The 26,689-nt window shown below is 37.8% G+C and overlaps 1 long non-coding RNA gene across 1 annotated transcript; it reads left to right on the plus strand.

The window, feature by feature from the left end:
* Nucleotides 1–19,311: 19,311 nt before the first annotated feature.
* LOC111558562 lies at nt 19,312–25,102 on the plus strand. The gene is made up of 2 exons (XR_002739574.2): nt 19,312–19,643; nt 20,475–25,102. It is a non-coding gene; the product is annotated as an uncharacterized LOC111558562 (long non-coding RNA).
* The last annotated feature ends 1,587 nt before the right edge of the window (nt 25,103–26,689 follow it).

Raw genomic sequence — 26,689 nt, forward strand, 5'->3', positions numbered from 1 at the left:
CACATACTTGGATGCTCTGCTATTGGGTACATATGCATTAAGGATTGTTATGTCTTCTTGGAGAATCGACCCTTTTATCATTATGTAATGGCCTTCTTTATCCCTTATAACTTTCCTTTCTTTGAAGTTTGCTTTGTTAGAAATTAATATAGATACTCCTGCTTCCTTTTGATTGCTGTTAGCATGGAATATTTTTCTCCATCCATGTACTTTTAATCTATATGTTTCTGTCAACGCACAGGGTGTTCCTTTTAGACAATATTGAATCCTAGTTATTTTATCCATTTTCATAATTTCTGTCTTCTAATTGGTGCCTTTAAACCATTTATGTTCAAAGTGATTCTTGATGTATTTGGATTAATATTTACCATATTTGTTAGTTTTTTATTTGTTGCCTTTATTTTTTGTTTCTATTTTTGTCTTCTATTCTTTTTCTGCCTTTAATTTTAACTGAGCATTCCATTTTCTATCCTTTTTTAGCATGCCACTTATAATTCATCTTTTCCTATTTTAGTTCTTGGCCTAGAGTTTGCAATATACATTGACAACTAATCCAAGTTCACTTTCAAATGACACTATGCCATTTTTCTGGTATTGTTAGACCTTATAATAACAAAAAAACCTTAATTCCTCCTCCCTCTCACCCCTGTTTTATTGTTGTCATTCATTTCACTTACATATAATTATATATGTGTGTATATATATAAACATGCATAATTGAATACATCATTGCTGTTATTATTTTGAAAGATGCCATTGATTAGATCAATTAAAAAGAAAAATAAAAGTGTTTATTTTACCTTCACCTATCCCTTCTTCAGTATTCTTCCTTTTATATGTAGTCTGAATTTTATTGTCTGTACTATTTTCCTTCCTTGTAAAGAACTTCTTTTGACATTTCTTGCAAGGCAGGTCTACTGTCAAAAAATTCTCTATTTTTCATTTGTCTGACCAAGTCTTTATTTCCCTTTAACTTTTGAGAAATAATTTTCCAGGGTACAGAATTCTCGGTTGGTGGGGTTTTTTTTGTTCTTAACACTTTATTTATTTTTTTTTTAATTTTTTTTCCAACGTTTTTATTTATTTTTGGGACAGAGAGAGACAGAGCATGAACGGGGGAGGGGCAGAGAGAGAGGGAGACACAGAATCGGAAACAGGCTCCAGGCTCCGAGCCATCAGCCCAGAGCCCGACGCGGGGCTCGAACTCCCAGACCGTGAGATCGTGACCTGGCTGAAGTCGGACGCTTAACCGACTGCGCCACCCAGGCGCCCCTGTTCTTAACACTTTAAATATTTCATTTCACTCTCTTCTTGCGTGCATGTGTTCTGAGTAGAAATCTAATATAATTCTTTTCTTTAGTGTTTCTACAGGTAAAGTATTTTTTCCCTCTGGTTTCTTTCATAGTTTTTTCTTTGTCTTTGATTTTGGGCAATTTGATAATGATATATCTAGGTTGAGAGGTTTTTGGTTTTGTTTTTTTTTTTTTTGGACATTTATCCTGTTTGGTGTTCTCTGGGCTTCCTGGATCTATGCTTTGGTGTTTGACATTAATTTGGGAAAACTCTCAGTCCCTATGTTTTAAGTGTGTTTTTCTGTTCCTGTTTCTTTCTTCTTCTGATATTTCCATTGTATGTGTGTTACATCTCTTGTACTTGTCTCACAGTCATTGGATTTACTGTTTTATTTTTTCTTTTAGTTTTTGTTCTCTTTGATTTTTCAATAATGGAGGTTTCTGTGGAAATATTCTCAAGCTCAGGGATTCTTTCCTTAGCTGTGTCCAGTCTATGATAAGCTCATCAAATATATTCTTTATTTCTATCACAGTATTTTTTATCTGTAGCATTTTTTTGTTTTTTTCTTAGGATTTTTAGCTCTCTGTTTTCATTGCCTATCTCTTCCTGCATGCTGTTTACTTTACTCATTAGAGCACTTAGTATATTCATTATAATTGTTTTTAAATTCCTGGTCTGATAATTTCAGCATCCCTGTCATGTCTGCTACTAATGCTTGCTTTTATCTTCAATTTTTGTATTTTATCTTTTAGTATGCCTTATATATATATTTTTTTCTTGATAGCTAGACATGTATTGGGTAAAAGTAACTGCCATAAATAGGTCTTTAGTAATGTGGTGGTAATGTGTGGGAGGAAGGGAAGAGTTTTACAGTCCTGTGATTAGGTTTCAGTTTTTAGGTGAGCCTCCTCTAGGTTGTGCACTTCATAAGCGTTTCTCAGTTTTTCTCTCTCCTAAAGCAGGACAGGATGGCTAGAAAATGCTGGATTTGGGTATTTCTCTCCTCCCCCATGGAAGGCTGAAATCACTGGAGGTGATTATTTCCCTTCCCAGGTCATCTAGACTCTGGTAATATTTCAGTAGGTTAAGCTCTGGTTAAGTAGTTTCTCCTGAAGGCAGGCCTTATTAAAAAGAAGAGTTCTATGGTGTATCTTCAATTGTTTTTTTCTTTCTTCCCCCTGCTAGAAGCATGAGGGGATTCTTCTCTGATATTTACTGTGAGACCCTGGTCAAGCTCCTGGGTGAATAATTCACAAAAGTGTGGGGGTTCCTCTAGGACTGGGCCACTCTGGAGTTTTTAACTCTCACACTTGTTCACACTGAACTTCCCACAAATTGTTAATTATAGCTTACATTTTCCTCCCCTGCCTGGTTCCTATGGCAGTTTCTGTTCTTGACTTTCTGTTTCAGTATGCTGTGACTCCCTGTATTCACCTGTCTGCTTCTTCAATATTGAGGGAGTGATTTGTCCTGTGTCCTCACTTCTTGGCTAAATTCATGAAGAATTGTTGGTTTTTCAGTCTATTCAGCTTTTTATGTGTTGTTAGGATGGATTTCCAGCTTTGTACATATAAAACTGGAAATGAGAAATCCACTTATTTTTTAAATTCTGTCTTCTCTTTCACATTTATTAACTAGTTTTATTTTGTTGTAATAGTTATTTTCAATTTCAAAATTTGACTTTTTTTTAATGTTTATTTATTTTTGAGAGAGACAGAGACAGAATGCGAGTGGGTTAGGGGCAGAGAGAGAGGGAGACACAGAATCTGAAGCAGGCTCCAAGCTGTCAGCACAGAACCCGACACTGGGCTTGAACTCACGAGCTGCGAGATCGTGACCTGAGCCAAAGTTGGACACTCAACCGACTGAGCCACGCAGGCGCCCCTGAATTTGACTTTTTAAAAAATTTTTAGCTTTCTCTTTATTAAATATCATTATAAATTCCTGTTTTCATTTTCTTTTCCTTTTTTTTTAAACTACTGAGTTTTTCCATTCAATAGGTTTCAATAAATTGTAGACTTCATTCTCTTTGGTATTTATGTGTTCTGTTTTTCTGCATGTTGGCTCCTGTCATTTGGACCTAACTCCATTAGTTTGTGATAGGGTCCTTGACTTCTGGAATATGATGTCCCAGGCACATCTATATTTTATGCTTTGGACTTGTAATCAGACATTCTTTAATAAACCTTGGTACTTCTGGACTACAATCTTCATACAAGAGCACTCACTGCTGTTGAGTCCTCATCGATTTTAGGCCCTTTAAGTGGACATAACTGGGAAATCCATATTTTTAGAAGAAAAGGTCATAATTTAGTACTATTCACAATTCCAATTTAACATTACAAGTGTTTGCTGTTACATTTAATTTTTGTATGTTATTTTCATACACTAAAATTCTCAGTTCCTTACAACACCACAATTACATGTTTTAGATTCTATTGTATAAAATGTATCATATTATTAATTATATAATTCAAATATTTTGTATCCTTACTTGATTTGTTAAGTTTTGAAAGAGGTGCAATAAATCTTTAGTTATGATTGTAGATTTTTTCCATTACTCTTTAAAAACATTTTTTTAATGTTTATTTATCTTTGAGAGAGGAGGGAAGGGGCAGAGAGGGACACACAGAATCCGAAGCAGGCTCTGGGCTCTGAGCTGTCAGCACAGAGCCCAATGCGGGGCTTGAACCCATGAACCATGAGATCATGACCTGAGCTGAAGTTGGACGCCTAACTGATTGAACCACCCAGGCACCCCTCTATTACTGTTTTATATTTTTTTTCTATTTTCTATTTCAAAGCTGGGCTGTTAGGTTCACAAAAGTTCAAAACTGTTATTTATTTATAATGGATGATAAAATTTGGCTTTATGAAATATTCCTCTTTTTCCTGTTCAATGCTTGTCACCTTGAATTTTATATGACAGGACAGATAATACTATTGTTATACTTGCTTTATTTATAGAATATATATTTATATTTAAACTTTTGGTGTTATGGTTTAGGTGTGCCTTTTTCAAATGGCTTATCATTAAAATTCTGTATGCCACTGTGTGCGTATGTGTTTGTATCCACATGGACATTATTGCATTTTCCTCTCATTGCAACATGCTCAGTCAGTTTTTATTTATTTATTTATTTATTTATTTATTTATTTATTTATATTTTAGAGAGACACAGAGAGCACAAGTGAGGGAGAAGCAGAGGGAGAGAGACAAAATGTCCGAAAGAGAGAGAGAGAGAGAGAGAGAGAGAGATATTCTTAAGCAAGCTCCATGCTCAGCACAGAGCCTGATGTGGGACTTGATCTCACAACCCTAGGATCATGACCTGAGCCTAAATCAAGAGTCAGATACTTAACCAAATGAGCCTCCCAGGTGTCCCGCTCATTCTTTTAAATAGAGCCCCACGTCTGGTATAAATTTATACTTTAAATACTTACATGTTTTATATGTAGGTATAATTTTGGTTATTAGGGATTTAAAGTGAAAGGAGCAGTGAACAAATGGTCTTTTTGCTTTATTTTGTTTCAAGTTTTTATTTAAATTCTATTCAGTTAACATATAATGTTACATTGGTTTCAGGAGTAGAATTTAATGATTCATCACTTGCACATGACACCCAGTGGTCATCACAAGTGCCCTTTTAACACCCATCACCCACTTATCCCATCCCCTCCCACTTCTTCTCCACCAACATTCTGTTCTCTATAGTTAAGAAGCTGATATGGTTTGCCTCCCTCTCTTTCTTTCCCTCCTTCCCCTATGTTCACCTGTTTTGTTTCTTAAGTTCCACATATAAGTGAAATCATATGGTATTTGTCTTTTTTTGGCTGACTTGTTTTGCTTAGCTTAATACACTCTAGCTCCATCCATGTCGTTGCAAATGGTGAGATTTCATTCTTTGTGATGGCTGAGTAATATTCCATTGTATACATACACCATATCTTCTTTATCTATTCATCAGTTGATGGACATTTGGGATCTTTCTATAATTTGACTATTGTTGATAATGCTACCATAAACATCGGGGCGCATGTGTCCCTTCAAATCAGTATTTTTGTATCCTTTGGTTAAATACCTAGTAGTGCAATTGCTGAGTTGTTGGGTAATTCTGTGTTTTTTTTTTTCAACGTTTATTTATTTTGGGGACAGAGAGAGACAGAGCATGAACGGGGGAGGGGCAGAGAGAGAGGGAGACACAGAATCGGAAACAGGCTCCAGGCTCTGAGCCATCAGCCCAGAGCCCGACGTGGGGCTCGAACTCACGGACCGTGAGATCGTGACCTGGCTGAAGTCGGACGCTTAACCGACTGCACCACCCAGGCGCCCCAGGTAATTCTGTTTTTAACTTTTTGAGGAAATTCCATGCTGTTTTCCAGAATGTCTGCACCAGTTTGCTTTCTCACCAATAGTGTAAGAGGAGTGAACAAATGGTCTCATGCCATCATGATCCGCACCAGTATTAACTTTGATTTTTTTTTTTACAAATACTGAAATGGTTTGAAAAAGAAGATTGAACTATAAGAAATTTTCAAGAATCATAGTTAAGAATTCAATAATCTTAAAACTGGATGTTTATACTAATAATTAGATGCATGGCCATTCATATGCATAAGACAAATAGGTGTGTAATGAAGTACATATATATCTAGAAATACCACTCTCTGTCTACAGGAGATGGAAAAAAATAAAAGTGATGCTCAATGTCTCTTCATTAAATTGACAAGTGAAAAGAAATGCCTTCACTTGAGTAGGGAAGATAGGTGGCAGAGAACAGCAGTAAATATTTCTAGTGGTAAATTTTCAATTTGGGGAGGTTCTTGCCCTTCTACGAAAGCCCCAGTGGTTAACCATTTCTCTAATACCTACGCTCTCAATTAGCTGTTGGCCAAGTGCCACAAACAGCTTAAAGTAGGATATTTCTGAATTAAGTTTAAAGTAGGTAAAGCTTTTTAAACAAGGGTGTGAAATTTTAGACACTATGTCAGAGAAAAGAAGTATTATTAGGTGCTGTGAGATGAGACAGAGAGAGGGAGGAGAGGTTGAGAGGAGAGGGAGAGAGGGACGAAAACTTGATTCTCAGCATCTTTGATATTACACCTCACAAGCTCCACCTACTCGGCCAAGCGGTGCAGAGAGGCAGCCTAAGTGAAAGGAGTGACAAAGCAAGAAAGGCTAAAGATGCTAATGGAGGGCAGAACAAAGAGCTGTGAAGACCTCAGCAACTCAACTCCGCAGCTTTATTGTGGTGCAGCGGTAAGAGGCCCCTCGGCAGTTTTCTTGTAGAATTGTTGCCGGGAAGAGAAACAGGTCAATGTTTGCTGTAGAGAAGTTGTTAAAACAAAGTTAACTACTTACTCTGAACCACAGAAAAAAAATCACCAACTCTTACTGCCAACAACTAGACAACTACTGTTAACTAATATCTAGTAGGATTTTTACTGTGGTTTTTTGATATGTTCCTTTCTAGTCGAGATTGTAAAATTTAAATTATAATTAGTAATAACAGATCCAACTTTTAGTGCTCATCTTTTGCAAAGAAATATTTACAGGAGATCTCAGTTAATCCTTATAACAATTTTATGAAGTAGGTGATATGTTAATCCAACTTTAGAGATGGAGAAAGTGAGTTTTAGGAAGGTTAAGTGACTTATTCAAGATATCATTGTTAATATGACCTTGAAAATGCATAGAATTTTTACAGGCTTACCTTCCAGGGGCATAAATTATTTCGGGCTAATTTTCTGCTATTGTTATGAGAAATCGATAGAGTTGGCAAAATATTGAAAACTATTTCTTTATTGGTTAAGAGTATGTTTGGCTTCCTTGAGGGCACCTTGAATCTAGGGTGGTTCAGCACATTCAGTTATTGTTCCAGTCTCTCCCCCCACTGAGCTCTATACCAGCATCATACTTATCACCACATAGTCACAGAGTGGCCCTTTCGGCTCACCTTCATTTTGGTGTGTCAGAGTCACAAGACATGGAGAAACAAAGGGGTTGAACTATTAAAAAAATCAAAGATAGTTCTACAAATCCACAGAAGGCTTCTACTTATATATATCATTATCCAGACAGTGGCCCAAAGCCACCAAAGGTCAAGGTTGGGATATTAAGGGTTTATTTTTCTGGGCACATTGCCACCTTAAACAAAACCTTAAAGAAGAAGAGGAGAATGGATAGGCAACTGGCAAAAGCTACCACCTGGCCAAGACCTAATAACTAATGAATTGCATAAATACATTCTCAATATTATCTCTTGAGGCAGGACAGGATTTCAGCTGTTTGGGAAAATGGGAGTATGGGGAAAAATGCAATGCTATAGCACGTGGAACAAAATCCATTGCTGTTGAAGTTGAAAGAGCAACAAAGTTCCTCCCGTTGCCAAGGAAGTTCCCAGTTGTGTGGTTTGCCCAGAAGATCAGATGCTTTCAGAGCTTAGCACTGATCATCCTGCCTTTTATGGGTCTCTGCAGTGCCATTATTATGGTTCATTATACTGTTTGCAACTGTCTTGGCCAACCTTGAAGATGGGTTCAAAAACCCTCTCATCCTGCCAACGCTTCTCCAGTTCTGCCGATACTGATTAAGTCAGGTTTACCTCCAAACAGCAACTCATTAGGTGAGGCAGGTTCCAGATGAAATCAGGAATCTGGGTAAGTATAGACAAGAATCTCTGGTATGCCTGCTATCATCCTTGAAGCACTTGTGCACCTCTGAAGCCTCTCATCCAGGTACCTCATCCTTCTTGCCAGTGAGCATTCCTAGATTCTATTGACTTTAAATCCCTAGTCAAGTTCTAGTGCATAAGTGAAACCAGCATTTCTCAGATTTTTTGCCACCACTCCTGATACATGGAACTAAACCCGGGAAGAAGTGTATAGATTTGGGGTGAAGCAGGTAGGCTTTGTTGAGCAGTAGCATGTGTGTTTGTAAAACACATCATCTGGCAACATTCACTTTTATACTAGGAAACATACCACAATTTACATGGTGAGGAGGGGATTCCTCCATTGTCAGTCTATAGACTTCTGTTGAAGTTCCTTGGATGGGTGTAAAGTTTGGCCAATCAGAACATTCTATAGCTGGCTACGGTGATTCATTAGTGACATAGCTGTAGCCATCAGACTTTTTTTCCCGGGACATTTTAGGAAAGAGACTACCTCTCTTTCCCCTGAGATCTGAAATAAAGAGTATATAGAATCTGAAGCTTTGGCACACATCTTTTGGTTATAAGATTGAAGTCAAAATGCAAGAGAGATTGTAAGATGGCTTAAAAAACAAAGTCTAGGAGATATCTTTCGAGCTTCTGGGCGGTCTATGTGCAAAGCCAGTCCCGCCTGTGGTCTTTTCATTTATAAAGGCAAATACCTGCCTTTTGTGTTAAAGCCACATGGGGTACTTTCTGCCATTTGAAACAAATAAAAAAACCCTTACTGATTTACTAACACAAACCCTACTTCCTTAAAATTATTTGAAGTTTTTGGTGTTAGCCTAACGATTCACATGCACTTTGCATTCTATTCCATGATATAAATACATAATTTAAAAATAGAAAACATGTTTAAAGTTTTATTTAAATTACTTAAATTTCTGCCTCAAAATTTTCAAGTAAAATTTATTTTCCAGGAAGAGATGCCATAGTGGTCAGATAGTTTCTCATTCCCTCGACAAAATTCTGCATGTGCCAGGTGGTACATCTACCACAGTTTTAGAAACACAAGCTTGAGGAGCTGTGTGTCCAAGTATAATAGGGAACTTCTGAATAAGAAAAAATTTCAGGACTCAAAGACACGCAACCATAATGGTAGCATAATAGGCACTGGCACAGGAAGACCCATTTGGGACTTTACAAATAGGCAGCGCTCACTCAATCCACAGATAAAACTCCTTTGTGGAGGAATACATAAATATAAAAATTCCACAAGGTAGTCACTAGTGAGGTTCACAGTCTGAATTTCAACAACTTTATTGAAATAGCTCTGTGTAAGCAGAGATACTCCACATTATAAATTATGACATATGACACCAAGTATAATGCTAAGGCCTCCGGAGACTGTCTTGCTTTTCTTTTCTTTTCTTTTCTTTTCTTTTCTTTTCTTTTCTTTTCTTTTCTTTTCTTTTCTTTCTTTCCCTTTCTCTCTCTCTCTTACTCTTTCTTTCTTTCTTTCTTTCTTTCTTTCTTTCTTTCATCTTTCTCCTTCCTTCCTTCCTTCCTTCTCTCTCTTTCTTCTTTCTGAAGCAAAGGAAAGGAAATTAAGATCATTTTGGTACTACAAGGATAAATGAGCAAGAGAGATATATTTCTGATGTCAGGAAATATTTGCAGAAATCATTTAGGCCCTAGGAGCCATTTGGACTTACCTTTTCTCCCGGGGGGAAGTGTTGTTAGCTATGATAGCTAAGGATAAGCTGCCTATAGCTAAGAAAATAGCTACAATAACTTAATATTTTCAGTAATATACATAACTAAAGATATTGAAAGCTATCTAGAATGTTTTATTAATGTCTGAACCACAAGAGCATATTTTTTTCCTGCATACAATAAGAGCAATCGAATGAAGTTTTGATGAACTCTGAATTCTTACTCTTTATTTTCTCAAATTGTTCCTAAAATGCTGATGGTGACTTTGATTCTTGGTGGATGAAAACTATTTACATGTTCCTCAATCTTGGTATCCACTTAAATACTCCACAAGAACTGTTAAATTCCCTTTCCAGAATCTTATACACTAAAGTGATTTCAACATACTAGTTCTTTCAAGATACATAAATAAAAGTAGAATACTTACTATGTATTAATGAAAATTCTGGAATGACAAATTTCTGTCTTGGGTTGAATTAATAAAAGGACGTCAGTTTGCAGAAAATGGCAGCACTTAATTATAGTCTACAAAATTCAATTTGATCATAAATGCCTCTTTAAATCTTCCATTGAGAAGTAGTGTGTGGGTTCAGGAGCCCAAGCAGAGAGAAGAAAATTTGTATTTCATTGAATGTCTACCATGTTCTGGGTATTTACGTATATTAAGGCATTTATATTTATATTTATCAGTACAAAAGCCAATGAGGGAAGTGTGTGCATTAATCCAAAAAATTCTAGTAACTCAAGAATCACAAAACAACAGGAGGAAAAGAGATAATGCAAGTGATGACAAAGTCTTGATAGCTATTTTGAAACACAGATGATAGATCTGAACACTGACCAACGTGACGCTTGTGACTGTAGATCCTGTTTTTATGGTCAGCCTAGTCCCCACCCACCGGGAAGCAGGCAGCCTGGTGAAGGAGAAAGAAAATAAGATTTAAACTTTCAGTGCTTCTTGACCTGTTCCTTTTCTTGAACGTTTGTTATATTCCAACTTCTTATTTTTACTTCTAAACCACACATGTTGCTCTTTCGTTTTTGGTAAAACGAACATTTTAATTTATCACGTAGTTACAAGTCCAACAGTTCAAAAGTGGTTCTGAAGAAATTTTCCACCCATGAACTTTCTTATTCCCAAAGGTGAGCTTCTTTTGTGTCTGTTGATAATTTTATTGGTTATGTTTATAATTTTATTTTATTTTATTATTTTATTTTATTTTTTATAAATGTTAGTTTATTTTTGAGAGAGAGAGAGAACCCAAGTGGGGGAGAGGCAGAGAGATGGGGACAGAGAATCCAAAGCAGACTCTGTGCTGACAGAAGAGAGCCCGATGTGGAGCTCAAACTCAAGGACTGCGAGATCGTGACCTGAACTGAAGTCAGAGCTTAACCGACTGAGCCACCTGGGTATCCAAGTTATGTTTATAATCTTAAATAATGTTATTCTACTTTTATATTTTGAGCTTAAATACTACACTGTTCTATGATGCTGTGCTATGCAAGATAAAGATTTAACATAAACTACCTAGATAGCAGTGAGATTGGCAGGTAATTTGCATTTCTATACTGATATTAGGGTTACACTCACTTCATTAATGGGGTGAGACATATTTCCATTTCCTGTGTTCTGGGAGAACAAACATAATATGAAAGCTATTCACCTTTAAACTTTGGTAGAATTAACTTATAAAACTGTCTTTACTTTTTTGTGTGAAGATTTGAAACATCTATGTCAACTTCTTTAATAGTTATGGGACCTTTCAGGCTTTCTCATTCTTCCTAAATCGGTTACACATTATGTATGTCTAGAACTCTGCTCTTTGTACCAAAAGTTTCCAATTTATTGGCAAAAAAAAAAAGTCTGTATTTTCTCTTACGGATTACTAGTTTTGTAATTCCTGCTCTATTTGTACTATTGCAACCCTGATTTAGTTTATTTTTTTCTTTTTTTTCCTCTTGAACAACTCGCTAAAGATTTGTTTACTTGTTTGTTTTGTTTCATTTTTTTGTTTGTTTGTTTTGGTTGATCTTCTCTCTTGGATCTTTGTTTTCTTATATTGATATTTTCAACATTATTTTTTCCTTCTTTTATCTGAGCTTGTTTTATAATACTTAAACTTCTAATATTAGGTACTTATATCATTAATTTTCAGTCTTTTGTCTTTTCTAATGTAAGAATTTGAAACCTCTTAACTGCTTTTACTGTATGGCATAATGTACAGTATATATCTATATATATCTGTATGTATATATCTATATATATCTATATGTATATGTACATATATACATATGTATATGTATATATGTATATATATATCTATATCTGTGTAGTATACAAAATATATAAATATATATTTACTATATGTCAAAAGCCATTACCTTTCAGTTATGAAATTTATTATAATTTAATTTGTATTTCATTATTTTTTTTTGACCCCTGAGCTATTTAATACAGCATTTATTTTTCTAAATTTCTAAATATGTGGCATTTCACAATTTATCTTTTTGTTATTGACTTAATAGAATCAGAATATATGATTAGGGTGTTAAAAATTCTTTGATATTTTTTAATATTTGTTTATAGTCTTAATGATAATTGTTGTAAATGTGTCAGATTTTTCTCGAGAAAATTTGAATTACTTACTTGTTGAGTATAGTTAGATCAAACCTGTTAATTGTGTTGACATATCCCACTACTGCATGCAAAGCAGGGTGATCAGACAGCCTTGGGGAAACAAAACCAGAGATTGAATGGAGGAATAAAGTGGTTCACAGGCAAAGACCAGAGTCAAGTGTTTTTTGTTTTTGAGGTTTTTTTAAAAGTTAACTTATTTATTTGAAAGACAGAGAGTGTGAGTGGGGCATGGGCAGAGGGAAGGGGAGAGAGAGAAGCCCAAGCAAGCTGCAGTTCAGAGACTGATGTGGGGTTTGATCCCATGAACCATGAGATCATGACTTGAGCCAAAATCAAGCGTCAGACGCTCAACCAACTGAGCTGCCCAGGTGCCCCTCAAGTGTTTATTTTTAAAAATGCAATAAAATAGAATTTCTGGTATTTACTTACAAAAAAAAAAGGCTTCAGGTTGAGTCCTCTGCTTTCAGATAGGACCATAAATATTTATAGTGTAAATGTAAGTGATAACGTAAGACATATATATTTTAAAATAATAATAGCTTTCTAATATACACCATATTCCAGTGAGCATAAAAATTTCTAAAGATTATTTTATTCAGTCCTCTTAACAAATAAGTGAGGTAGAAATTATAATATCCCTTTTGTAGATGAGCCTTAGTAACTTGTGTAATCCAACCTAGCTGGTCAGTGATAAAGGCCTGGAATTGCAGCTAGTCAGAGATGAGAGCCTTGGTCTAAACCATAAGCTTCTGTTAAGTGCTTGTTAGTCTCTGCGGATGACACACACAAAAAAGGTGAGATATGTTCTTGCTTTCAAGGACATTGTAATCTTATTAGGGACACGTGTTTCATGGACTAACTTAATTAGAAAATGGCACTAGTTAGTGAAATAATAAAATTCTAACATGAAATTCATGTGTCAAAGTATATGGTACAATGCACGTGCTATTACGAGATTATCAAAGAGGAAAAGTCACGGTTGTCTGCAGTTATTAGAAAAAAGTTTTGAGAAAGATGTGGGATTTGAAATAGAACTATACATACTGATAGGATGCAGATAAACAGAGGAAATAATGTTCAGCTGGACTGTCCAACTGAATAAAGCATTGCTTTATGTATCTTATATAACTTTAGCAGGGAGGCTGAAACGTGGCAAGATTTGCTGAAGTAGAGAAAAGAGATGAGGGCCACCCTTCCGCTGAAGGTGTAATAGTAGGAATAACTAGGGCATCCGTGGAGTGGTAGGAAGTGTGGGAGGGGCTGCAAGAGCTGTGGGAGGGACATTGAATGGGTTAGGTGGTGTTATAACCTTGGTTTGGACTTGGTCTGAGGAAAATGGAGAACCACTGTGGTTTCCTTTTACTCCTACAAGAACGGTAGACAAAATCATCTCCCACACCTCTAAATTCTGGTGGGCTGCAAACAATATCACAGAAGAGTGCATTTTCTACAATCTCACCCTAATACATTTGTTTCCTAACCCCCAAAGGCAGGAAGATTTTGTTTTCATTCGACTCCAAGGTCTTTTATTGGAATTTGAGTCCATTTCCTCTCTTGTCTTCCCTCCATGATGGTGGAGAATCAATTACAATATTTTTCAATATAGGCATAGTTTTATTTTTTAATCTGTTCTTAATTTCTGGATGACATCATTGGAAACTAGTCTTATTTATCTTATAATAGAAATCCTACCATCCTTGTCACCTTACCTCCTTTTCCTTTTTGAAGAAATTGAGCAACCAACATACCACATATCAACGTAATGAAAAAATATCTGTCAAACTGATTACGCTTCCTGTGGATTGATTCAGTTGACTGAATTTTCTACATTTCAGAAACCAGTTATTTTGGTGACATGCAAATGCAGCCTGAATTTTGGTCTCAGAACTGCTGAGTTCGGGAAAGACTTCTGAAAGGCCTAGTCAAGCATTTGCTTTTTGCTGTTGAACTTGTATGAGGATCTGTTTCGATAAAACTAAGTGACAATGTGTTCGGAGTAATCCTGACACACATGAAGATGAAAAAATAATAGTCCATCTTATGATTCCTGCTGTTACCACAGTTCATTATGGGCTTGTGACTGGTCAGCATTAAATGAGCTCTTCCAAAGTGAACTGAGATATAACGCATTCCTCCAACTCCTGACTTCTTAACATCAAGGTGGTCCTTACGAACACAATTCATATACAGATTGGTTTGTGTTACGTGAGGTGTTTGCATGCGAGGAATCGATAAATACATGAATGTGTCCGTTTCTCGCCCAGCAGAGGTACTGAAGATTTTCTGTCTTCCTAAATGTTGTTGGGTTTAGGAGAAAATTAATAATAGCATCCGCTTAACATCTAAAATTCTAATGGGGCTCTGATGCCTTGTGTGACTTTGCTCACATTTTGTATGTACTGTTTTCCGATTTGAGAATTTGCATTTTTGTTTCATCTTCTCCAACTTGATAATGAGGCAAGCTACCCAGGTCCTGCAACCGGTGTCATCCGCAGAGGCCGGGTTGAAATGAAACGAAACTAGTAAAGCCTTTCCATTATGCTGCCATAGCAAGTGGTGGTCACTAACATTATTTTTTCTTTAAATGCCAACATTGAACTTCCTTGACATTGAACCTCATATTGCTGCGTATTTTAAGTTGTTTATCTAGAATCTGACACACTTTAACCTGCATAGTTCTGGTGATAATTGCTGAATTTCCAAATTAATAGGAAAACTGGCACAATACTAGATAATATCAGAGTTTGTTATTTGTGAAGTGCCAATTTTCTGTAATTAGAGAAAATTGCTAATTATCACTGGAACTATTCATTAATATTTAAAGGAAGATAAAAATTAATAGAAATGCTTTTTTAGTGGCTGAAATTTTTAATGGCTACCTGCTGTCATCTTTTTGATGAATTCTGCTCTTTGCATCCTATCAAACAACTGGGCGGTTGTGAGAAAAGCAGAAGTAGCATCATTCTTGCAAATGTTGTGACGGAATGTTTAAAATGAAAGATTTACGCATCACGTAACCAGTCCTTCCAGGAGGCCAGAGAAAACGGGGAAAGTCTCACATCAAATCACTTATTACCAGTACCTTTGTATATGAGGTCCAGTGTCCCTATTTTGCTAAATAAAGGGCACGGTCCTCAACATTTATTTAGTGTTATAAAAAGAGGCATTTATTTGTGAGCTTTGCATACAGCCATGCTAATTATCGCTCTTATATCACATAATTTTAGGAATATTCCAATATGAGCAACAGCTTTGAAAACGAGCTATCGTTTTCAAAGTTTATAAAATGTTTACCTCAGCCTCTCAAGCCTTATTTCTAAACAAGTTCTTTGACCAAGAATAAAAATATGTACACATGTAAATAATGTTTGAAGGCTCTTAATTTTTAATTTTTAAAAAATGTATTTATTTATTTTGAGAGAGAGAGAGAGAGAGAGAGAGAGAGAGAGAGAGAGAAAGCATGAGTGGGGAAGGATCAGAGAGAAAGGGAGAGAGAGAATCTCAAGGCTCCATACTGTCATCACAGAGACCAACACATTGACTTGGGGCTCGATGGGGGCTCAATGGGGGGCTTAAACTCACGAACTGTGAGATCATGACCTGAGCCAAAGTCAGATGTTTAACCAACTGAGCTGCTCAGGTGCTCCATTAAGAGTCTTTTTTTCTTTTTAAAGAAGAGTTTAAAATACGGGCTTACAGGAAATATGACAAACTTTTTTTCTTAAGCCAATGGGTTTTTTAAAAAGTCATTATGATGTAGTGAATTATTCATTTATTCCCTCAAACATTTCCTGAGCCTCTATCCTGAGAAAGGTAATTGGGCAGCCATAGGAGACTACCGGCTTGTTGGAACAGATGGATTGAAAAGGAAGAAAACAAAGTTGGCAAAGACAAAACTGGTGATCTAGGGTCAGAATGAAGCTGAAATGAGCTCATCTGCAGGGAACAGAACAAGAATACTGAGTGATTAAAGCAATGCCAATGAACTTAGGGTTAGGAAGAAGGTGGACACAGTCCAGGATCCAGTGAGGGTGATAAGCTGAGAAATTGGAAAAGGTGTCCTTAGCTGAATGGAGCCGTGGACATAGTTCAGTTCAGTGGAGTGAAGCATTGATTGAGTTCTTACTAGGTGTTGAATGTAGTCCATCCATAACTTTGCAAAACAAAGAAAGAAAAATTGGTGAACGCACATGACGTTTTACCTGTGGTGTCAAAAATATTCTCTGTCAGCGGTACTTTCGATTACAAGTCATTGTTGATGGACAATAGACAGTGTTTTGCAACTTAGGTCTTCCAATGCATGAATAACATCTTATAGAGGGAAGGAATCTTAGATGTAATCTAATCTAAACTGTTAAACCATGCTGAAATCCCCGAGCACAGTTACTTCAGGAAAGGTAGCGCTTATGAGGATCATACTGGATTATGGAAACCTCCAGTTATTTTGTGTTATTTCAGCCTAGAAGCAGCAGTCTGGAGGAGTAGCTTCAGTACCTTGCTTATCTGTAGATTTTCCAGCACTGTTATCCTAGCATTGCCACACTGGGGTCAAGTTCTACTTTGATAATATCTATTCTACTACCTGGTACTCAGAAATTAATGCAATTTCCAGATGTGCCCTGATCAGGAAGAGTCCAGGGAACTTCGTTTAGGTTATTTTACTTCAATCGTACTTTTTAAGACGTATGAAAATGTCTGGTTCATCAAAACCCCAATGTGACCACTGTATCAGTCAGTCAGTGTTCTTAGCCACCGTGCCTGATGTATGGAAAAAATAAATTTATTAAAAAGATATAAGGCAACTTACAAAATCTTCGGCAGTCAGAGAACTAGGCTTAGAATTTATACAGTCGGGAATGGAGGTCAAAGTCATATTTCAAGGTGGAGATTGGTGGAGAGACCACTGCCACTGGGCACTGGACGCTGAGCTTTACTTCTGATAGCACAGAACTGGGAACGTGGAGCTGCCCCCCAGAAACAGCCACCACTGCCTGGATACTGCATGGCAGCTACCCGATCCCTCCCATTCAAGCAGTGGGTGTGGCCAGTATGCCATGCATTCTGAGGCTTGGAGAATTCCACCTTGTGCTAAATAATGGAGGATTCTCTAAACATGAGCTGAGAGCTCAGAAGCCAGGCAGTCAACAAGACTAGCAAAGTGACCACCCATCTTAACTCCTTACTCCTTAACTTCTTACTCTTAGTCTCAAGCAAGGCCCAGAACTCCCAACCTGCTACTTTTCCAAGATGTTCTATGATAGGTAGGGAGTTAAATGGTTTCATTCCTAGGTAATACTTTTTCTCGTATGGGGGAGTAAGAATATCAAGAACATAATTTTCAAAAAAAGGAAATGACAACAACAGCACAATATTTACAGTGTTTAGCCTCTGTGAATAACCAGAGGTCATCCTTTGGTTTCCAGTGCTCAGAAATCTTGGCATTAACGAAAGAGAATGTGGAATCATGATGGTTTGTACAACATTACATCGCAGAACAGTATTTATTTGGGAGACAAGAGTTCCAGACTTCTTCCCTTCAACCCCTGACCATGCATTATGAGATCCACTGGACAAAATAATCATAAGAAATATGGGATATACTTGGTTTTGCGGTTTCTCTACAATACCATCACGGATTCGTGTTTTTTTCTTCTCTTTATGTGTATTTAGTTTTGAGAGAAAGACAGAGACAGAGTATTAGCAAGCGGAGGGGCAGACAGAGAGGGATACACAGAATCCAGAGAAGGTTCCAGGCTCTGAGCTGTCAGCACAGAGACAGATGTGGGGCTCGAACCCATGAACCAAGAGACCATGACCTGAGCCAAAGTCAGACGCCTAACTGACTGAGCCACCCAGGAACCCTGAGAGATTATTATTATTTTTTTTAATGTTTATTTATTTTTGAGAGAGAGAGAGCTTGAGCAAGGGAGGGGCAGGGAGAGAGGGAGAGGGCAGGGAGAGAGAGAGAGGTCAAATCCCAAGCAGACTCCATGCTGTCAGCACAGAGCTCAACACGAGGCTTGAGCCCATGAACCATGAGATCATGACCTGAGCAGAAATCAAGAGTCGCTTAACCGACCGAGCCACCCAGGCACCCTGACCATCAGGGATTTGCAACGAGGGACCTAGATAATAGCCATATACAGAATTCATCTGGTGCTCCCTGGACTTCAAGGCAACATTCTGGGTGCTTTATCTGAATTAACTCAAGCAATCTTCACCACAGCCTTAGAAGGAGGGCTCGCTTTACATATGAGGACATTGAAGCAGGGAGAGTAGCTACCCACCCACGTTTCCACGTTTCAGACGCGGTCAGAACCAGGCTGGAGGCCAGGGAGACTGACCCCAAAGGCCAAAATCTGACCCACTCAGCCCAGCTGCCTGTGAGAAAATTGGACACAGTGATTCTGTCAGGTTTCTCTATGGCGGGTCAGAAGTAGTTTTCCCGCAGTAAGGGTGCTTGGCTGTGGTGGTTCCCACGTCTCGGCTGAATTGAGAAGCCATTTTACTGCCACGGGTACAGAAAACCACGGTGACCTTTTTTTCTTTTTTTCCCTCTTAGTACAATCCCGATTGCAAAGAGTCACTGGGTGGCTCAGTGACTATCCAGTGTGAAAAATATTCCAAGCATCTCAGTTGATAAATTCTAATGGGGCTCTGATGCCTTTTGTGACTTTGTTCGGATTCGTTTAGTGCACCAAGCATAAACTGCTTAAATCTTTTACATACAACCATTCTATTGCCTATTAATTAGAACCGTCTTTTAATTGCACTGGTGGTTCAGAATTAAGTCAATATAGTTACAGGGATAAGATTCCCTGGGGGAAAAATTTCTTTATAGGAAGCAAGCGATGTTAAAAACAACAGAAGCAACAAACAATAAAACTCCCAATAACATCTACCAAACACCCCCGCAAAAATCTTCCTAAATCATTTGAGGATAAAACTCCATTTTCTTAGCTGCAGATTAAAATACACTTGATGCTAAGCCTCTTTCCACGCCCCCGCTGTGTGTTGCGATGTCGCTGAAGTTTTCTTTCTGTGTCTTCAGCTCCCTCTTCTTTAAAACTTATTTCTTCTTTCCTTCGCCTGAGGTTGCCAGTATCCTCCTTCTGTTTGCAGATTCTCTCCTCAGTCAAAACGGGAAAAGATCACACATCAGTCTTTTCCATTGGATGGATCGGTCTATTTTTTTACTTCACTGATTAACCATTACCTCAGCCAAGCATTTGCATTTTAGGTCATGTTAGTTCTCAGTGGCTGAAGGAATGTCAGCTATTGACAGAGGTTGGGGAAATCTGAGCCAAGACAGGAAGGACTGAAATCACTCAAAGATCCTGAAGGTAAACCTGACTTAACATTTTTGGGTGATGTCTGCGTTGGGCAGTGGAAAGGTTGATACCCTTTTTCCTCGGGTAGTCTTCCAGTTCCCTTGGGGTAAAAGGAGGCAGTAGGCAGAGATTGACAAAGACCTGATCCTCGTCCTAGGTTGCCAGTGGGCGTGGGACCTCAGGTGCTCCTGCCTTCACTGGCCTCCTCCAGGCCCGCTCCCTCTGATGGCCCAGCCTCCTTTCCCTGAACCTGGCTCCCCGCCACCCCTGTCTCAGCCCCCTCCCTCTCGCCAAAAATGCCCGTGAAGTATATATGCTGATTGTCATTAAATGTTATCTTGGTTTATGTTATGAAATTTGACACATATTCATTAGTGGGTGTATAACTATATTCAGTGCTGCTTTGGATAATGCTGCCTTGAAAAATAATCCTACAAGCATCCTAATACTGCAATCTGTGTCCTATATTTCAGTAGTATTAGCTCCTTACTCTCTGGAGCTCTGAGTCAGGCTTTTTATAGTTCACATAACCTAGATTTGTGAGTCACTATGTACAATAAATAGCATTCCCACTGCTACCACGAGTCTCGGAATCAGTGCCAGGTGTCGTGGCTATTGACTCCCTGCCTGCTGACGATAAATGTATTCTAGAATCACCTTCCTCTGAGTTCTCAGTTTCCTCATCTCTAAAATGAGAGGGTCAGATGGCTTGGTAGTTTCCTAACACTTACTTGTAATTTGTGGCATGTCTCTTGCTTATCTTTTATTCCAACTGAAAACTTTTAAAGAACTTAAATATTACTGGACACCACAAAAAATATAGTTTGCTTGATTTTGTTTCAGGATGAAGCTCACGCTGGACTGGAAAAGAGGAAACAGCAAAGGATACCAAGCTGGCGGGAAATATTGGACCACGCGCTCTAGCTCATGGTTCCAGATAAAGAGAAAGTGGGTAGAATCAAGGGGCAAATAAAGAAAGATCCATTTGCTCACATTGTACTCCCATCCTCTGAAGCATGTTGATAAAGCCCTAGAGACATCACTAATTCCTCTTGCTAGTTTCCTCAAGCCTCAGTGGCCAGCCTTGAAAAGATGTGGCATTCTGTTACTACTATAGTGCCCATACTGGCCTGGAAGAAATTGAAAGTGAAGTTAATACCCAAGGAACAAATGAAAGCTGCCTGTCTGTGGCAGAATGTTCCAGCAGAGCAAGGGTGACTGCTGGGATAGTATGTGGTCCAAGGTTAGAACAGGCTAACATTGAAGAGCCCTTGTTTCTGTGACTCTCTGATAGTCAACGAAGCACAACACATATTTTATAGCTACCTTTTCTTGTTTGCTTTGTTTAATGTGGTCTCCCTTGCCTCTCCTTTTCCCTCATCTTGGCTCCGGGCTTTAAGGATCAATTTGTTGTACGTCCCTTCTTTTCCATCTCTTCAACTTCCATTCAGCTCATTTGTTTTCCCATTTCTCTTTCTTTCTTCTTCTAGCTATTAAGGAACCTGTCATATGTCAGCCCCCAGGGGCCCAAGTGGCAGCTCCCTCAATTCATGGAATGCCTAATTTTACCCGCCTCTTTGGAGAAGGGGCTAGGTTTCCTTTAAAAAGAAAAAAAAAAATCCCTGGTACTGCCTGTTTCTATCCCTAAGGCTCAAATAATTAAAAAGGATATTGTTTGACGAAAGATGGTTTCTAATGCGCAATACACAAGGAAGAAAACCTGATTTTCCCAGGTGAAATTGCTGACAAACCATGAACTCTATGGAAAGAAGAACATCTCTCTGTGATGACCGAGGTACCATGTCCCTAGAAGCTGACACCATAGAAAAGCCTTTGTGCATAAATAAACTGTATGCTAATAAAACAATATTTATGATTCAGCCTCCCGACCCCCCCCCCAACCACTTTTTAAGTATCAAGCTATATCCCGGAGGAACAAAAATAAAAGAAGTTGATGTCTACAGTATAACTATTAAGGGGAAATTTGCTCCACTGTTATTTGGATGTAATTGGTACTGAGCATCACAATGCACTTGTAATTGGGTCTGTACTTGTTCACTTCAAGGGTTCCATGCTATTTCTACTTGAACCCATTTTTTGGATACTGTTCAGCTCAGCAGTGCCAGCTAACTCTTGTTATGCAGTTGAAAAACTGTGGCCATTAAAAATAGGATACGGTGTGATTTTGTTTTGCAGCACTGCATGGAAAATCAGTTGCTGTTCATAACAGCTCTGTGGTTGGTTGATTTAAAGCAGGGGGGTGACTTGGAATTGACAAGCAGACAGTTTGTGAAAAGGGATATTGTATCTTTAAGGCTTTCTGACTGATTGTGTTTAACTGCGCCACGCAGCAGGCAGTAATTAGGCTGTAGCTGCACCGAGAGGCTTAAAGCACTGGCTTGGTTCTCAGTTCTCCAGATTTTTTTTTTTAAGCACAAACATTTTTTGGATTTGAATACATGATAATTTTTTTCAAAACTGTGAGTGAGTGTGTGAGTGAGCAAATGAAAAGCCGACCCCAGAGGCTTCCTGTGCAGACTGTCACTGAAGACCACCCTGTGCCGAGACGGGCTCTCGGGAGACCAGGCAGCCGCCCCGGGGAGCAGTGAGAACCATGATAGGAGTATATGATGTGACTCCTGGAGAAGGTCAAGGTGCTCTTGAAATGAAAGGAAGGCAGCTCTTAAAATGTGACATGGTTTCTTCTGGCCCAGTTCGCGGTGTTAATGAGACTAGTTGAAGTAGGCTTCTAAGATTAATAGACAAAATGCCTAAACATTTGTATTTAGGGGAAAGGGGAATTTTTTCTTTACCTAGGCTATTAGCTAGAAAAAAGACTATATTGTGGAAGCAACTCGAACAAGCCATTAGCTTAAGGAATGTTTGCCATTCACTGTTCTGCCTCCCTTACTACCTCCCCGCACCTCTGAAACACCCCATTGCTGTTTGGGGCAGTAGTGAACATTGCCGATTTGTTCTTATTTGGTAAAGGCTGAGTTTTAAGTTTTCCAGGCATTTGTTATCACAGTGGAGCAGTTGACAGATTTTACACTGACCTTATAAAAAAACGGACGTTCAATTACTGTTGGATTGACCACGGTGACTGTCTTCATTATCAATCAGGCCAACAGTGGCCGAGTACCAACTGTGCAAGATGCTATGCTAGGTGCCGTGAGAGATAACAATTGTTCTGGAATAGTAATTGAGATCTTTCCTGACACTACATACAAACTTTTCTTCCTTTTGCTAATTATATGGGTAAGTTATTCCATATAGATTTGTGTGCTATTTAGTCCTTAAATTGCTATGGCATTCTTTTTTCTTAGTACGTGAATTGCTTTGTTACAAACCTTTCTTACTTTATTTTTGATACCTATAAAATACCTTTACTTGTGCACTTGAACACTTCTGTAGATTGCAAATATGTACAAATTATAGGCATTTTTGGTTTTAAATAGTAACTCCGCATATCTGTGAATCATCTCATGTGTTTTCCCTCATATTATGTCATTTGGGTGTCCCTACCCCATTCTGAGAGTGGTAGGGCCGGTGATATTATCACGTATAGAAGCTCAGGAGTTGGACAGGAAAAGAGGCTGGAATTAGGAATCAGGTTTGTTGGATCTCTACTCTTCTCACTGTAACACGATTCTATATTCAATCCCAGAATGAAGCATCTTCTAATTTAAGGGTAATGGAAACATTTGGAATAACTTTACCATATTAAAGCATGGATTAAAAGTCAAAGATAAGCTACCAGAAGGGGATTCTGATTTTCAAAAGTTGTTCCTACCAGTTTTAAGCCAATGTCTGTCCTTTCTCTATGGAGTTTCAAGCATTCAGAAGCACTCTGTACTTTTGGTTTACTCTTGTTTTTGGTTTTTTTGGGGGGTGGGGGAAGACTGCCTTGAAGATAAATTACTTTAATCTGTAGGCTAAGTTGCATCGATGTATTTATCTTTCTCAACATGCTTTGTCCTAAGGTCAGTACTTCTTTGAAAGATTTGATCCAAATAAATTATAAATGTGTATTAAAATCTATTTGATATTAGCGTAAACACATTCAAAATATACTCCATCATTGCTTTGAAAGAAACAAAGATGAATGCCATTCTATAGTTCAAATTCCAAACGTACGTGTGTACTTTTATATATGTCTATGCCTAAATGTCGAGGTCAATATTTCTATAAATTCCTAAGCTTGGTTTATTTTGTGGTGTTGATAAATGCTCCTTGGAATTAGGATGTACAGAAGATCAAAGATTAAATTGCAATTTTTTTTCCAAAGTGACAATGAGCCTAATTCACTGTCAGTTAATGCCAGGTGTTTCTCCCCCTAGTATTAAGTTCTTCAAAACAGTGGCTGCATAGGGCACCATTCACAGAGGCTTAGCGCTAGGGAGAAAATGATTACATTAAATCGAATGATATGAATAATTCATGACATCACATTTTGTAATCCTGGTGTTAAGCATAAAACCAGTGGTTTATTTTTCAGCAAAATGTTTTTGTATCATTTTAGATAGTGCATAATGCAAAACAATAACTGCATACATAATGCAAGAAGGATGGTGGTGAATAGGGTCCTTAATAGTGCTTGCAGCATCATCTGGGGTGTGATCACAATAAACACATTTTGAACCAATGCCCATGGGTGCCCAACGCTTGCTGGAATCTTCTGAGTCCAATAGAATGGCTGCCTTTTAATTTGTTTTTGAATATTACACCTGACCTTTACCATGGATCTGAAAGTCAGTCCTTGTATATTGCTAAAACTACAAATCCTTTTGTCCCCTTCCCTTTCAGTTTACTAGGAGGGCAATTCTACTGGGGGTAAATAACTGATTTTTAAAATGACGTTTGATTTTCCAATATGGAGTTGGAAATACTAGGAAAATCCATGGAGTCTGAACTTGCATCCTTTCATAAAGAACTTTAAAGATTCTTGGATAAAATACCAGTTATTTAGCAATTCAGCCAGGTACCTTTTAGGGATGTCATGTATATCTGTGATACTACAGAAATGATTCCTGTCTTATTTGAATTTTCTCCTTATTCTTTGGAGAAATCATCTTTTTAAAAATAATTATCAAAGGAAATTGGAAGTGGCCCTGCAACCTTCATGAGGCGGTTTCCAGGTCATGTACACTGTAGCAATACTCTAACATGAGTGATTATTCTCCTGCATTTCGGGCTGAAATAATTGTGTACCTGGACCATCTGCGGCTGCCTTTTCCAGCACCTTCCTGTGGACAGCTCCAGGGCACTCTCTGGAAGCCAGAATGGACTCCCGCTGATTCGCCCACATATTTGTCTTGAATGAAAGAATGGCGTATGCCAGTGGATTTCAAAGCTTATCCCGAAACATCTCCACATCTGAAGTCTGAAGAGTTTATGTCAAGCATTTGTATTACTTACAACTAATTAAATATACCATCCGCGTTTTACAACATGAATGCCTCTGCTGATAATGCTGTAACTTGTATTATTATTTATGTGAAATAATACATTAGAAATCAGTGATTGGTCAGTACCCTTGAAGTCCTGACTTATTTGTAATAGATGTGAATTATCACATGTATAGAAAATAGTTTGCTTTTAAACATTTCTTCACCTAAAGATAATTCAAAAGCATGTTCAAGTGTTTTGTTTCAATACATTTTTTTCTATGATGTCAAGAATGTTGTTTAAATTCCAATTTTAAGATTTTAAGCAGACTGCCAAAATGGGTAGATTAGGATAATGTCAGAGACAAATCAAGGAATGTAACATTTACAAGTACACTATAGTGTTTTGTTGAGAATGTTAAATGGAAAACAAAAACAAAAACAAAAACAAAACTTGATGACCTGATTAAAAGGAGTGGAAATGAGAATACTACATTGGATCTGAATATAGAAATACTGAGATTCATGATACATGGTAGCTTGAGATCTACTTTTCCCTGAAGGAGATAAATCACCTAGATCTTACTGAAAATGGAAATCAAACTCCATAAAGGAATTGATAATTCTCCCAAGGAGTGCAAATTCGAGGTTAAAGATACAACAAAGAGTCTTATTTAATACTAAGCGATACTTGGCTGGTGACCCAAGTTGGTTCCCCACCTGCCTTCTTGTTTCAATAATCCTCACTAAAGTTGCCAATGCTTTGATGGCTGACTGGCGGAGATGACGTGAACACTTCATCACCAACGACCTGCTCATCATGTTTCTACCTTTCCTGAAGCTCTAGTGCAGCTGCTCTGTGAGCAGCCAAAGATCTCAGGGCTCTCGCCTCCCTTCTTTCATCTCTAGTTTAAGGAAACAGTAACTTCTTTCTGCTATAGCCTATCAAGAACAAGAGAAGAATTGTGCATAGTATAATTCCAATTCTGAACACAGAGAATGATGAAAAGGATTGCTAACATTAAAGTAAATTAAAGACCTATTTATCAAAATGGCAACTATTTCTAGTTTTTCCCTTTGATATACATAACCATGATCCACTGGATCAAACAGAACACAAGTTCCAGTGCCTATTTGGCCACTTATTAGCTGTGTGAATTTGGAAAAATCAATGGATGACTCAGGACCTCATCTGTCTCCTCTGTAAAATGGGAATACAGAAGCTGTGTTGGGTTTCCTGTGGAAAATAAAAAAAATGCACAGGACGATATTTTGTAATAAGTCACCATGAAATTGATAATTATTTTCACCTACTTAAAGAATTCCCTTTCTGTGTCAGTTAGTAGGTAATTAAAGATTACTTTGAAAATTAAATTTGCTGAAAAAGAAAAAAAAAAAAAAACAAACCCATTAGGAAGTTCATGCATATCTTTAAACAATCTTTTAAGCAAGCCAAATCAGTGATGTGGGCTTTCATGTGTGTCTTGCTTTCCCACACTTAAATGCATAACCTTGAAAGAAATAAAACTTGCTGAGTTGGCTATTTCCCTGCTTCCCCAGAACATATGTCAACTGAGCAACAGAGAATTAGCTGTAGCAAAAAGAAAGATAGTTCAGTGGAAGCTTGTTCAATAATTAATCCGCTGAGTAACTGTATGAATATTTGATAAA

Source organism: Felis catus, chromosome F2, assembly GCF_018350175.1.
Source record: "Felis catus isolate Fca126 chromosome F2, F.catus_Fca126_mat1.0, whole genome shotgun sequence".
In the NCBI taxonomy this organism is placed as follows: domain Eukaryota; kingdom Metazoa; phylum Chordata; class Mammalia; order Carnivora; family Felidae; genus Felis; species Felis catus.